Genomic DNA, 15,020 nt, shown 5'->3' with positions numbered 1-15,020 from the left:
ATAATTTCCAATCCCGATAAACCCATATAAAAACACACACAATCCAATTATAAATATAAGCTATATGCTTAGATTGGGCAGATCTAGACACTACACTCACTTATTCCCCAGCTATAAGACCCTTTGCTACTTACTGTTTCTCCTGGCCATGTGGTTCAGGTCCATGGAGGCTTCCTCCTCTTCTTCTGTCCTCTCTCCTCCTCTCTTGCCTCTTCTCTCTTCTTCTGCCCCCACTCTCAAACCTCCTGAGAGGAAGGTTCACATGGGATCAACTGAGTATTCGATGGACTTCTCTTCTGGGGTAACCTCTCATGAGGAAGCAGAATTAACATCAGAATACAAACAACAGCAGGACAACCCACGACCGGTCTTTTATTATTTTGGCTAAGATTTAAAAATTAATGTTTGGGGAAGTTCACTTCAGTAAACAGTATTTTACCATAGCTACAGAATATTTTCACCTAAGTCAGTCCTCTAAGATGCTTTTTATTGGATTTTTTTTTTTTTTTTATTTTGGGAGCAAAGAACTGGACATACTGTTTATGTGAACATCTCAAAGCCATTTGTCACCTGGAAGGCACCTTTACCAGTTGCATAAGCAGGATCAAAAGGTGAAGAAAGTGTACGAGACATAGAGAATTGGAGTCTGTAGGAGCTAACCAGTCTTCTAACATGGTTTTTAAAAATCTCATGTTTAAAGCTTCCAAACTTGGTCATTTAGCTTCTGGTTGGTGTTTTGTTTGTTTGGTTTTTGTTTTGTTTGTTTGTTTGGTTGGTTGGTTGTTTGGTTTGGTTTTTCGAGACAAGGTTTCTCTGTGTAGTCCCAGCTGTCCTAGAACTCACTCTGTAAACCGGCTGGCCTCAAACTTAGAGATATGGCTGCCTCTGCCTCCCAAGTGCTGGGATTAAAGGCGTGCGCCACCACTGCCTGGCTGTTTGTTTTTAAATTAGTTTTTTTGTTTGGTTTGTTTTAAATTACTTTTTATGTGCATGAGTGTTTTGCCTGCATGTGTGTCTTGTGCCTGCTGAGGCCAGAAGTAGGTGTCAGATCCCCTGGACCACGAGGATCTGGATACGAAATGTTGTGGGGTGCTGGGAATGGAACCCGAGTCCTCTACCAGGAGCACTAAGTGCTCTCAAGCCCCTATGGTGTCTATTGGTTTTTGTTTGTTTGTTTTGTTTTTAGATGACCTGGCTTCAATATTATGCAGAGTTATTGTAGAAAAATGTTTCCAAAAAATAGAGTTGATTATAAAAACAAGGCAGGAGAGATGGCTTAGCAGTTAGGACTATATACTGTCCTTATATTTTCTATCTAAGATTTATTTATTTATTTATTTATTTATTTATTTATTTACTATATGTGAGTACACTGTAGCTGTCTTCAGACACACCAGAAGAGGGTGTCAGATCTCATTATGGATGGTTATGAGCCACCTTGTAGTTGTCAGGATTTGAACTCAGGACCTTCAGAAGAGCAGTCAGTGCTCTCAACTGCTGGCTGAGCCATCTTTCCATCCCTAGCTTTCAGCTTCTTATAACTTCAGCTCTAGGCGAATTCAGTGCCCTCTTGGCTTCGTTTAGAACCTGTACACATTTGATATGCACACATAGACACATACGTAATTAAAAATTAGAAATAAATCTTAAAAGCTGGGGCTGGTGAGATGGCTCAGTGGGTAAGAGCACCCGACTGCTCTTCCGAAGGTCCGCATGGTGGCTCACAACCATCCGTAACGAGATCTGGCGCCCTCCTCTGGAGTGTCTGAAGACAGCTACAGTGTACTTACATATATAATAAATAAATAAATAAATAAATAAATAAATAAATAAATAAAAATCTTAAAAGCTAATTTTAACCTTCCCAAAGTAGAATATATATATTCTAAAGATTTTAAACTTACATTTATTTAGTGTGTATGTTTGTATGTGTGTGTGTGTGTGTGAGAGAGAGAGAGAGAGAGAGAGAGAGAGAGAGAGAGTGTGTGTGTGTGTGTGTCTGTGTGTGTGTGTATATGAACAAGCATAGATGCTGGAGAATTTTTTTTGTTTGTTTGTTTGTTTCACAATGTGTGTCCCAGCTATTGAACTCAGTTTTTTGGGCTTGGTGGCAAGTTTCTACAAGTTATGCCATCTTGCTGGCCCATAAAGTCAAGGCTCTTGACGTGTGATACGTACAACTCATTTGGGCCCTGTTTTGTAGAGGTTTTATGCCCCGCCCCCCTTTAAAGCAACTTTTCAAGAATATTGCTCCATCAATGGTAGTCAGGTCCTTGACTCCTTTATGGTTCTCTCTGATACTTTTAAATAGTAAAATCTAATCTGAGCTGTGAGTCTGGGCTGTGTCTATTTCTGCTTGTCTTTGCTTTGGTTTGAGGTGACAGCAGCTCTGACTCTAGATCACCTTCTTCACAACTGAAGCTGAAACTGCCCTTCCTGTGAAAAGAGGAGTTTATCTCTGTATACCCGTTATACCAAATGTGATTTCCGGGTAGTTTTGTTACGAATGCTAAATGATGAATGTTTCGGTAGTACCAAATTTGTCTTTTAAAATTGAAGTACCTTTTAAAATGGTGCTTTCTGAAATAATATTTACAATTAACTGATATAAGAGTTATTCTTTTTAGTTTGTTTTGAGAGAGGATCTTTAAAATAATAGTTCTTTCTGTTTTCTAGACATTTCTGTGCCTACCTGGCAGGTTTATATAATTTTTTTATTCCGTGAAGCACAAGGGAAATTTCATGAAATGCTAGTCTCAATTGGGTCTCTGGGAAGGGCTCTTATGTTCTGTTTTGGATTCAGACAGGAAATCAAGCTGGGTGCTAGGGATGGGACCCAGGGCCTCTTGTATGATTGACAAGCTCTATCGAAAAACTACAGTCTTAGTCACTTTTTTAAAAAGTATTCTAATTTATTTTGATTTTCAAGTTATTCAAATAAGGGAGCCAGTGGTCCCAACCATGTTTCAATAATTATTCTCTCTCTCTCTCTCTCTCTCTCTCTCTCTCTCTCTCTCTCTCTCTCTCTCTCTTTGTGTGTGTATAAGTGTTTTGCCTGCATGGAAGTGCACTCTTATGTATTCGATAGCCTGAGAAAGGCCATCAGATCCTCTCAGTTGGAGTTACAGATGGTTGTGAGCCACCACGTGGATGCTGGGAATGGAACATGGGTCTCTGCAAGGGCAGCAGGTGATCTTGAGCACTGAGCCTTGCTCTAGGACTGTCCAGTTCTTCCTAGTTCTCAGCATCATTTATACGCCAGAGGAGCAGTTCCCCTTAGAGGGTGCATTGTTCACCAGTCAGAAGATTTAGTCCCTCTGTCTGGAAAGCAGAGGAAAGCTGTGCTGGAATTAATTCTAGACCAGCATCACACATGACTCCATGACTTCCCAGGTTAGTTCACTTTTATCCCATTAAAATTCTGTTGGCAGCCTGCTTTTCACAAAAGCAAAACATCTTGTTCCTGATGTCACTGGAATTTGTTGTTCCTTCAGGTTCTCATTTGAAAGTGAAATTACTCTCAGCTCTGCTGTGCAGTTTACAACATTGATCTCTTTATACCCAATCCATAATGCTTTAGCATCGTTTACGAATTTCGAATTCTGCAAAGCTCTCTATTTTAGGACCATCTCTGCTGAATCATTCTCTGAGTTTTGTTCTTCTGTATGAATTATTCTATGGAATTAATTAAAATATCTATTCAGTAAGGATTTATCACACAATTGCTATGAGCAAGAAATTGTACCAAGAATTTATTCCTGAGGGAGGGGGCAGAGGACTGGAAGATTTATAATATTGTGTCCCTATCTCTAAACAGGGAGAACAGTAGATTTTTAGTCATCTCAGAGAAGACAGCTAACGAGGACTTAACCACGTGGCTGTTCTCTTTAAAGTATCAGTTTGAGATAGTTTTATGTTTGAAGTGTCATTTGACAGTTCCTGCATGATTTCAGTTACTTTCCCCAGTGTTTGTCGGAAAGGATCCATTTTAATGGTGTATCTTTGTGTGTCTCTCTGTGTGATGTTTTATGTTTGTTTTGTTTTGTTTTTTAATTCTATGTTTTACCTTTGTTCTGTTTGGACACAAACAAGAGTCATCTGGAAATAGGGAATCTTAATTGAGGAATGTCTTTTATCAGATTTGCCCGTGGGCATGACTGTGGGACTTCTGGGTTAATGATAGATGTAGAAGTCTCCCTTATCACAGAACATGGAGCAGAAAATTAGCCATCCTAGTGAAGACAGGTAACAAGGACTCAACTGTGTGGCTTCAGATCCCACCACCAGGTTCCTGCTTGAGTTCCCTTGGTGATAGACTATTACCTGGAAATGAAAGATGAAATAAGCCCCTCTCTACCCCAAGTTGCTTGTGGTAGAAGCCACCGAATATTTAGTTGCTAAATATTTCAGTAGCTACATTAGGTGTGTAAGCTGAACTGAAAAGCACCCCAGCTTTCACATTCTTTTAGGGTGCTGAGGGAGAAATGCTTTGACAAGGATGTCTAATGTAATTTAAAATTATGTTCTTAACTCTATGAAAGATGTTCTCAAACTGCATTTGGAATTAATTGTTGAAATAATAAGTAGCTTGTTGGAAGTGCCTCACACATGAGACTGAAACATCCTAACGTGCGTTTCTTCCCCTTTTGGTATTAAAATATCAGCAATGCTTAGTTTATAAAGGTAATGTGTTCTTGTTTTATTTATTTTTTTTTTCTTTTTTTTTTTTTTGGACTCGGAAAAGGCCTAAAGCACAAATTCAGTCAAGACACATTTGGATACATTGGATACAAAGTTGCATCCTTGCCTTGGCTGCAGGGAGAACTGCAACAGTCTCAGGAAGAGAGCTGGGAAAGGTGTGGCTGGTGCTGCCTTTGCTGCCTGCAAAGGGAGGACACTTGGCAGTGGATGCCTTGGGATGATGGGATACCTAAAGTTTGAACTGAGATTTTTAGAGTTTCCTTCCTTCCTCCCTTCCCTTCTCCTTTCCTTCCTCCCTTCCTTTCTTCCTTCCTAATTAAAAAGTTTTTTTTGAGACCGGCTGGCTTGGAATCTGCTTTGTAGACCAGGCTAGTCTCATATTCACAGATCTGCCTGCCTCTTATTCCTGAGTGCTGGGATTAAAGGTGTTTGCCACCACACCCAGTTATATTACTTTTATTTAGATTGAGCACCTGCACACATGCAGGGGACAGTTATATCCTACTGTGAGGGTCTTGGGGGATCAAACTCAGGCTATCAGCCTTGGCAGCAGAATACGGACTTTTCTTATTTTCTCTGTAGAGCAGGAACTGACTTTATTTGTTTATTTGAGCACTTCATTCATTTAATTTTTGAGGCAGGTTTCAAGTGGCCAGGCTAGCTACGATTTTACTAGATAGTCAAGGATGTTCTTGAACTTCTGATCCTTCTGCCTCTATCTGGGTGCTGGGATTTCAGATGTATTTCCCCAAGAATTTTTCCTTAATTAATACATTTTGATAGTTTCCAAAATGAAGATGTCCAGGGGTTGCAGGCATATATATATATATATATATATATATATTTTTTTTTTTTTTCGAGACAGGGTTTCTCTGTATATCCCTGGCTGTCCTGGAACTCACTTTGTAGACCAGGCTGGCCTCAAACTCAGAAATCCGCATGCCTCTGCCTCCCAAGTGCTGGGATTAAAGGTGTGCGCCACCACTGCCCGGCTCTTAAAATTTTTTAATTGAAGTTTTAAGAACTCCTACTTCGAATGATATGAGGGCCCAAGCCCTTGAGCAGAAATGACTGGAAGATGCTGTATCGCCAATGGGGTGCTGCCCACCCCATTGTGAGTGAACTTATGAATATGGCAACCTGGAACACATAAGCACAGCCTGCCAGCAGCTGAAATAGGTTGGAGAATGTCCTTTCCAGGTGCCTCAGTTGGCCAAATCTCTTTCAGGCACCTCAGCTAGTTTCTTCTGCCAGACCGCTTATCTGGTTTCAGTCTTAGCAGCTTTGTTTGTATGAGAATCTTTGCAGTTTGGCTTCATTTTGTCTGAGAGGGACTCTTCAGCCTTTCTTTATTCTTGCAGAGAGGGGCCTAGTGAATATGATCAGTTTCAGGGACTTCCTAGGTTATTTGTTTGTTGTTATCATTGTTTTGAGACAAGGTTTCTCTGGAACTCGCTCTATATAGGCAAGTCTGGCTTTGAATTCAGAGATCTGCCTGCCTCTGCCTTCAGAGTGCTGGTATTAAAGGCGAGAGCGTCACCATCTGCCGACCTTTTAGCTTCCTGTTTTTAAAAGCTTCCCTGCAGGATCTGATGTTTCAGTATGGGAGGAAACTGTTACACAACAGTGCATCCAGGGGAAGGAGGGAAGGGGGGGGGGACGACCAATCTGCAGATTCTAGTCATCTGGGGCTGAAGAATCAGCTGTCATTAACAAGAAACCAGAGCCTCTGAAGTGAAACATTTGGCTTTTGGAACAATTAATGCTGGTGAGCCAGGCTGAAGAATCAGCTGTGATTAATGAAAGCATCAGGTCTGAGACTCATGAAGTCTTCTGCGAGGTGAGGTGCCTAAAGAGTCAAGGTCAAGACCTGTAGGCAATAAGGACTTGTGTGGCTTTAGGGTTCTGTTGGCAGTTGTGTGAGGAGCATCCAGAAGGCCGACAGGCAGGCAGATCCTGACTGTGGTGAATGTGTTAAGACTGGAAGAATCAAACCATTGCCAAGGTGCAATGCCAGGAATGGATCTCCATGGAGACTCAGCGGATTCAGAGTCAAGTTCCATTTCCAGGAACTCATTGTTCTCAACTAAATGGAGCGTGTCTGAGGGTCTGAAGCCAACTCTAAGTCTGTTTTCTAACAAGCTAGGTAACAACTGTTAGGAATTCTTGAGACTACTGTAAGATAGACACCGCCCCCCCCCCCATGTTTAACCGCTCAGGACTTTGATGGGCTGTGTGTGATAGCCTTGTATGAAGTCATATAGCTAGCAAGGAGGGAAGTCATGGGTTACAGGATGCGATTTAGTAATTACCCAAAGCCTTCGACTGGAACCTTTTGGTTGCAGTCTCTTACTGACCAAAGCCTTGCACTGTACCTTGTTTCTTCAGAAGAATTCTTTTTTTGGTTTTTCGAGACAGGGTTTCTCTGTGTAGCCCTGGCTGTCCTGGAACTCACTCTGTAGACCAGGCTGGCCTTGAACTCAGAAATCTGCCTGCCTCTGCCTCCCAAGTGCTGGGATTAAAGGTGTGCACCACCACTGCCCGGCTCATTCTTTTTTAGTACAGGGAAAACAAACTTGTTACTGCTCACCCTGTCAGATGTGTAATTGAACAAAGCTGAATCTTTTTCCTGGGATCCAGAGTTAGAGATGTTCCTTTCCTTAGCCTACTGAATATTGGTTGGCAACATTGGAATTTAGTGGACTAGTTAGTTCCTCTCATCTTACCTAGCCCTTTAAACCCGGTCCCTGAACTAAGGGTGTAGTTACTATTCTGGGTTCTTAACACACTAATGTGTGTCAGCGTTCTAGTCACACTTGATGGTACTGCCTCGAGAACCATTGAAAAAGATAAAATCATCCCTAGTCATTTAGAAATATTTGCCTTTTTCAGAGACAAGTTTGGGAGCAACAGTGGGGACAAAGGTGGCAAGTTACGGAGCCTCAACAACTTGGTATCTGAACAAAGAGGGCCGTGGAGGGCTCAGTGGTAGAGCACTTGCTTAGCATGCACAAGGCTCTAGGTTCAATCCCAGTACCATATACATAAAATTTTCATGTTTGCTCTTTTAAAAATTAATTACACTTATTTGTTGTTGATCCCTGTGTTATGTCATACCATAAACCCTGAGGCCTGATATTTTCTGATGTCACTCGGGCATTGCTGGGTATCACAACTCAGGTGTCAAGGTGTTTCAGGTGGGCTACCCCCATATTGTCATAACAGCTTGAGAAATATATAGAGAACGTTTGTTTGCTTGAGATCGGGTTTCTTTGTGTAGCCCAGGCTGACCTGGAACTCTGATCTGCCTGCCTCTGCCTCCCAAGTGCTGGGATTAAAGGCGTGCGCCACCACTGCCCACAACAAGAGCTTTTTGCCCTCAAAAAAAAAAAAAAAAATCAAAGCATGCACAGCTTGTCTTAAGAGACCTTGGCTTCCAACTTCCCGTGGAGCTGATGCCAGGCCTGTGCAGCACAGAGAGCACAGAGGCTGTGGCAGGGAGCTAAATGACACTACAGGGAAATCAGCTGTAATTAAGTGACCTGTAAGTAAAGGTGTGGATGCCTGGCAGAGCAGGCATCCAGATTGATGAATACAGGGCTATTGGTGGGCACCCCACCGGCTCCCTTCTGTTTTCACTCTGCTGGGCAGCAGAGCTTGTGTGTGTGTGGGGGGGGGGCGAAGCTCACTTTTATGGATTTTGTTGCTCCTAACCCACCTTGTCCTCTTAAACAAATAAAATCTTGCACACCATCTCATCCAAAATAGGCAGTTTGGTGTGGAATTCAGTTCCCTGAGCTGCTTAATTACTTCCCACCAGGCATTCACAGAAGTCATGCTGAGCTGCAATAATGAGAAATGAGCTGAGGGCAGTGGCAGTCAGTAATGCTTGCCCAGCACGCACAAAGCCTTGCATTCTATCCTTAGCCCTGCCAAGGTGATGCATGCCTTTACTCAGTGCTGGGAAGGGAGAGACTGGAACAGAGAGGCTTTTCCTCAGTCCTCGATGTTTCTGCACATGTCCCACCCCTGAGTCAGTTCTAACTGCGTAGACTGGTTCTGTGGGGTCAGAGCTTGGAATTACCCAGATGCCACAGCCAAATGACATTGTCTCTCTTGATGCTCTCTGCTGTCACTTTATTTGTTAGGTTCAGGGTCTGGGGCAGCCCAGAGAAATCAGCCTTGGCCACCTGTTCTTAGTAGGCCAGTCAAATGAGGCATGAATTTATTTAATGTGGCCACATTGAGAAGAGGAATGAATAAAGAGATCCAGTGCCCATCCCAAGTTGTAGGGTTCTGGTGGGGAATTTAGGTTTAAATAGGCGTCGGAGCTTGCCATAGCTGTGCACATCTTTAGTTCCAGCACCCGGGAGACAGAAGCAGGTGTATCTATGTGAGTTCCAGGCCAGCCTGGTCTATGTACCAACTTCTACTAAGTCAGCCAGGGCTACATAGTAAGACAAGGTATGCTCTAACTAGGCAAGACTGGCTGAGGTATGGCCCTACCCATCATTGGCTAGGCTCCAGAGTTTCCCAAAAGGCAGTTTGGTTATCAGAAGGTTGCTCCTGGCTGTTACCAGACTTCAGTGTTTCCCTTTCTCTCAACTTGGAATTTCTGAGGAAATCCCAATCTCTTGGAGTATATAGTCTGATAGCCAAAGGGAGGGGCACAAGGTCTCTAGACTATTTCCATTCCTGCCAAGATTGTGACACTCCCTGTGGTGAGGTGGGGATGACTGCTGGACGCCTAGAGTCTAGTGCTTAGGTAGGACGGACTCTGTTAGGGTTTCCCTTTGTTCTGCTTAGCTTGTCTTTCCTTCAGGTGATTTAACTGGTGACGATGAGTGCCTGGTGTGTGTGTGCCAGGTGGTTTCGAATAAGTCTGGCCCCCATCGGTTCACGTGTCAGGATGCTTGGCTCCTAGGGAGTGGCATTATTAGGAGGTGTGGCCTTGTTGAAGGACGCGTGTCACTGTGGGGGAGGGCTTTGAGGTCTCATATAAACTCAAGCTACGTCCATGCTCCTCCTGGCTGCCTGAAAATTAGTTTACTTCTGCTGCTTTTGGATCAAGGTGTAGAACTTGCTCCTCCAGCACCGTGTCTGCCAGCACACGGCCATGCTTCCTGCCGTGCTTGGTAATGGTGGACTGAACCTCTGAAACTAAGACAGCCCCAGTTAAATGGTTTTCTTGTGTTTGTGTTTGTTTTATTTTATGAGTTGCCTTGGTCATGGTGTCTCTTCGTAGCAATGGAAATCCTAAGACATAGAGTATGTCTAAGGCTAAGAGGCTTAGTGCTGGGAAGTCAAGACCCAGGCCACTCAGGCATCCACAGTGGAGGGAAGCCTATCTCCTAGTATTTGCTTTGCTGACCAGGGAGGCTGTGGGTCTCTCACTTCTCAGCAGTTATAAGTTAGAACTGAGAGACCTATTGCCTATAAGCCTGCTGCCATGCATGAGAGCTGCCAAGAAGCAGAGTACGCACAGACACCATCTCTGCAGAGGGCCGTGTTGGACAGTTTCAGAAGTGGAGCTCTGAGGAGCCAAGCTAGTATAGATGGAGCCATATGGTATGTCATCAGCAGAGCCACTCTGTCTCCTTATTCTTAATCTACTTTACCTTTTAAATAGTAAATAGATAGATAAATAAATGTGGTTAGCATGTCAGGAAGGAACAGATAGTCCTCCTAAGAAAACATAATTTAGAAGCAGTCGGCATGAAGCATGAACCAGTCCTGGCTAAGTCCCTACCCACCACTGCCCAGAGAACAGTTGGCTTCTGTACTCTTTCCTTTGTGAGACCTCAGCACCGCAGTTCCTACTTTTTAAATTTTACTAGTACTACTACTACTATTTTGAGCAAACAGTTTTGACTGAAAATAGGTAAAAAATATTATTTTTGTTACTTTATTTTGAGACAGGTCTCTATTTTGTAGCTCTGGCTGTCCTGGAACCAGAATGATCTCAAACTCAAGAGAGATCCACCTGCCCCTGCCTCCCAAGTCCTGGGATTAAGGGTATACACCACCACCACATCTGGCAGATAAAAATGCTATTTGAAATACCTTAAATTCCCATGTTTTCTGGTGAATCTTTGTTATCAGGGTCTCTGTAGCCTAGGCTAGCTTTGGACTTCAGCTGAGGATAACCCTAACCTTCTGATCATCCTACCGCTGCTGTCCACAGTGCTGGGATTACAGATTTATATCCCACACCAGTGTTAGGCAGTTCTGGGGAGCCAGCCAGTCTCTGAATTCCTGCGTCCCAAGCTCATTATCATCATCATCCTCTTCTTCCTCCTCTTCCTCCTCTTCTTCCTCCCCCTCCTCCTCCTCTTCCTCTTCTTCTCCTTCTTCTTCTTCCTTATCTTCTTTTTTTCTTCTTTGAGACAGGGTCTCTCTGTGTAGCCCTGGCTGTCCTGGAACTCTGTAGACCAGGCTGGCCTCAAACTCAGAAATCTGCCTGCCTCTGCCTCACCACTGCTGGGCCCAAGCTTATTTTCTTTTCTAGTTCTAGGTTGCAATATAATTATTTATGATCTTAAGGTAATTATGTTAAGATTACCATTCATTGTGTTTCAAGTCCAAAGAAGTCAAGATTCTTTTATTTTTTTCAATTTAATTTTTAAGTTTGTGTGTGTGTGTGTTTGGTATTCCCATATTCATGTGGGTACCCTTGGAGGCCAGGAAAGGACATTAGATCCCCTGGACCTGGGATTACAAGTGGTCATGTCCCACCTGAGGTGGGTGCTGGGAACAAACTCAGTTCCTCTTCAAGAGCAGTACAGCTCTTAACTGCTGCACTGTCTCTCCAGCACCTGAGATGCTTTCTTCAGCTACCTATTCAGCTCTGGCTCCTTAAATTATAAAGTACAGCTTATATACAATCAAATGTGTAGTTTGAGTTTATCAAGTGTATGAACCACTGCTCTGAACCTTCTTTCCGTGGGGTTTCTTGTCTCATACCCACTCCATGAACAAGTCAATTTGTGTCTGGGCCAGTTTTGCCTCAACTTGAACTTTTGTGTACAGAATCCTGAAGTGTGAACTTCTCTGCTTGAGGTCAGAGATGCAGGTGTTGGTCTGAGCATCATGCACTTGCTCTCTTTGGTTGGTGTTCCACTGGGGAGTCTGCTCATTGACTGATGGTCTCTAGTTGTTACTGGTTGCTTCTAGGTGTTGTCTTGGAGGGAAAGTTAACTTGGAAGAAATTGCCAACCATTTTTGTTGGGGTTTTGTGTATTTCTGTGTGTGCACATGTGTATAGCTGAGCCTGCAGGTGGGTGAAGAAGCCAGGGTCAATGTTGGGCGTCTATTTCTTGACTCACGGGCAGTTTCCACCTGCCCCCCCCCCCCACACACACACACACTAGCATATGGGGTTCTAATGTATAGCGGCTTCTTTTCTGTGTCTCCCTTTTTGTTAGGAGTAGGAGGGGTGAGGTTAGGTTCGAGAGTGTTATGTTTGCCTCTCTGTTGCTATGGTAACACCACTGACTAAAAGAAACTTGGGGAGCAAAGGGTTTATTTCACTTACAGGTCACATCTAGGACGACCTAGGGCAAGAGCTGAAATAGGAACTGAAACAGAGAGGCAGGGGGTGGGGGGTGGAGGGGGGGAGACTCAGACTTGCTTCATGGAGGGGCTTGCCCAGCTAACCTTTTTATACAGATAAGGGATGGCACCACCCACAGTGGGCTGACTCTTCCACATTTATTAGCAATTTTTAAAAAAAATGTCTCAAACATCACAGGCCAGTCTGATTGGGACAGTTCTTCAGTTGAGGTTTCTCTACCCTAGTGACTCAGAAAGGCACAGAATTGAACTGTCCTTCTGGCAAAAGGGACTTGGAGGAATGAAGTAAAACTAAGCCAGTCTAGGAAAAACAAAGGATGTTCTTTTAAGGTCTTCTAAGGTGTGTGTGTGTGTGTGTGTGTGTGTGTGTGTGTGTGGTGTGCTGTGCCCTGAGGAGTAAGTGAATCCAAGGTCAGTTGCCAGTATCAAGTTAAGTTAAGAAACACTGTGTTCTTTGCAATTTAGGCAGGTGTTTGGAAAGTCCCAAGGACATTGTTGGATAAGGGGCTTCTTAAAATTCCACAGAATAATGAGCCTCATTAGTGTATGACTTATGGGACATGGCCATAGTCAGTCAGCTTTAGGTCTGCATGTGTTCTTTCCCTGCCTGCAGTTTTTCTTGGAGGCCTTTATTACTTCAAGTCTTGTTTGCAGGAGGGTCAGGCTTCCACTTTGCCACTTTTCTGTGTTAGTGGACATTAATATTATTTTGTGGTTCTTAGGAGTATAGGCATATGCTCATGGCTCTTTCTTTCCCAACAAGCAGACGTAGTCTTTCTAATCTTAGCCATTCTAGCAGACGGACCCTGCTGCTTCCCTGTGATTTAATCTGCATTACTCTGACTTTGCATACTTCTTTTTCATGAGCTACAGGCCATTTAGTTTCTTTTGTTAACTATCTTCAAGTCTTTTGTTCCAGTTTCCATTTTAAAAAATATAATGCTGATGTATTAATCTATGTGCGCCACAGAAGAAAAACACCACAGTACTACTGTAATAGTGTTTTTTAAATCACTCTGAATTTTTCTAAAGGAAAATTATCAGAATGGACTAGAATTGTGACTTGTCCAAATTGTTGTTTTGAGAGACTTTAAACATAGGAGATAAAGTATAATTAAGACCTTGCTTCTGATAAAGAAAGGCTCAGCTTTCTATTCTGTGGGTGCAAACTCATATAGAGCTGGTGACTGAATGTGGGGGTTGGCTAATAGTAAAACGTTTCTAAAATGTGCAGCGAGTGAATATTGTAGTCTTTGCTTGTGTTGCTGCCTGTGTGGCTTCACTGCACCCTTTGGTTCTGAACTTGCAGTGGGACAGAATTGACACCTAAAACTTACGCCGTTTATACTACATATTTATGTAAAATAGCATGTGTTCTTAGCACCAGTGACTATAAAATCAAAATGTTAGTGAACTCCGAAGAACTCTTTCAGATGCTTTGTGTCCTGTAATATCAGATTATTTGCCCCCAAATCCTTTTCTGTTTGTTTGAAGACAGGGTTTCTCTGTGTTAAGCTCTGTTCTGGAACTCTCTTTGCAGACCCAGGTTTAAAGGTGTTCACCAGTATCACCCTCGCCAACAGTTTATTCACGTGAATGTAAAGAAGCACATCCGCCTTATTAATATGCGCATCCGCCTTATTAATATGTAACTCGGGTTTAGTCTTCAATAGTGAAATTTACATGTATGGCAAAGAATTGCTTAAAATTACTTTTCTTCCACATTTACCAGTACATACTTGATTTGCACGCTTATTTTGCACACCCATGTTTAACCTAATTTTTTATTTATTTATTTATTTATTTATTTATTTATTATATGTAAGTACACTGTAGCTGTCTTCAGACACACCAGAAGAGGGAGTCAGATCTCATTACAGATGGTTGTGAGCCACCATGTGGTTGCTGGGATTTGAACTCTGGACCTTCAGAAGAGCAGTCGGGTGCTCTTTACCCACTGAGCCATCTCACCAGCCCCTAATTTTTTAACATAAAAAATTCTGTGGGCAAAGTGGTTTCCTGTAAGAAAGTTTAAGAGGGTCTGAAGGTCAAAATGTTCCTTCAGGCAAGTCTTTATTTTGAAATGAGGTAAATATTGACATCCATCTTCCCCCCTCCCCCGAAGTTATTACTTAAATAGAAAAATAAGACGCTGTTCAAGTTTCTGGCTTATAACCGTAGATGAGCGTCCATCTGCCTAAAGTGCCCTGCCCTAAAGTGTCTCTTCTGTGACTTCTCCCTGGGTCAGCTCTGACAGTTGTGCCTGATGGCCATGTGACCTGCCTGCGGTAAAATCTGACCACACCCTCCTGCCCTACTATTCTGTCCGACTGAGTCAGTGGCCTCAGACTCGAGGATCCACCAGACTCTGCCTCCCCAGTGCCAGGAATGAAGGTGTGCGTCATCACTGCTAGATTTTTATTGCTGTGCCATGACCAAAAGCAACTTGGAGAAAAAGGTTTATTTTAGCTTAAAACTTACAGGTCAAAGTCTTATCACTGAGGGAAGCCAGGCCAGGAACCTGGAGGCAGGAACTGAAGCAGAGACCGTGGAGGAGCTCTGCTTACCAGCTGGTGCTCATTGGTCACTCAGCCTGCTCTCTTGTTAACTGAGAACCATCTGCCATAGGCAGCTCCTCTGTTGAGATTCTCTTTCCAGATAAGTCTATGTTTATATCAGTTATGACCATGCCCAGCTTTTAAAACTTTTGTTGTTAACATTCTTTTCTGAGCCGGGCATGGTGGCCC

At 43.1% G+C, this 15,020-nt stretch overlaps 1 protein-coding gene across 2 annotated transcripts in view; it reads left to right on the top strand.

Annotated features, from left to right (window-relative positions):
- The window catches only part of Cdc14b (cell division cycle 14B), an 88,015-nt gene that overhangs the window by 9,195 nt on the left and 63,800 nt on the right, over nucleotides 1–15,020 (top strand). The gene's annotated exons all lie outside the window — the stretch shown is intronic.

This window comes from Mus caroli, chromosome 13 (genome assembly GCF_900094665.2).
Source record: "Mus caroli chromosome 13, CAROLI_EIJ_v1.1, whole genome shotgun sequence".
Lineage (NCBI taxonomy): Eukaryota > Metazoa > Chordata > Mammalia > Rodentia > Muridae > Mus > Mus caroli.
This window is presented reverse-complemented; position numbering and strand designations above follow the sequence as displayed.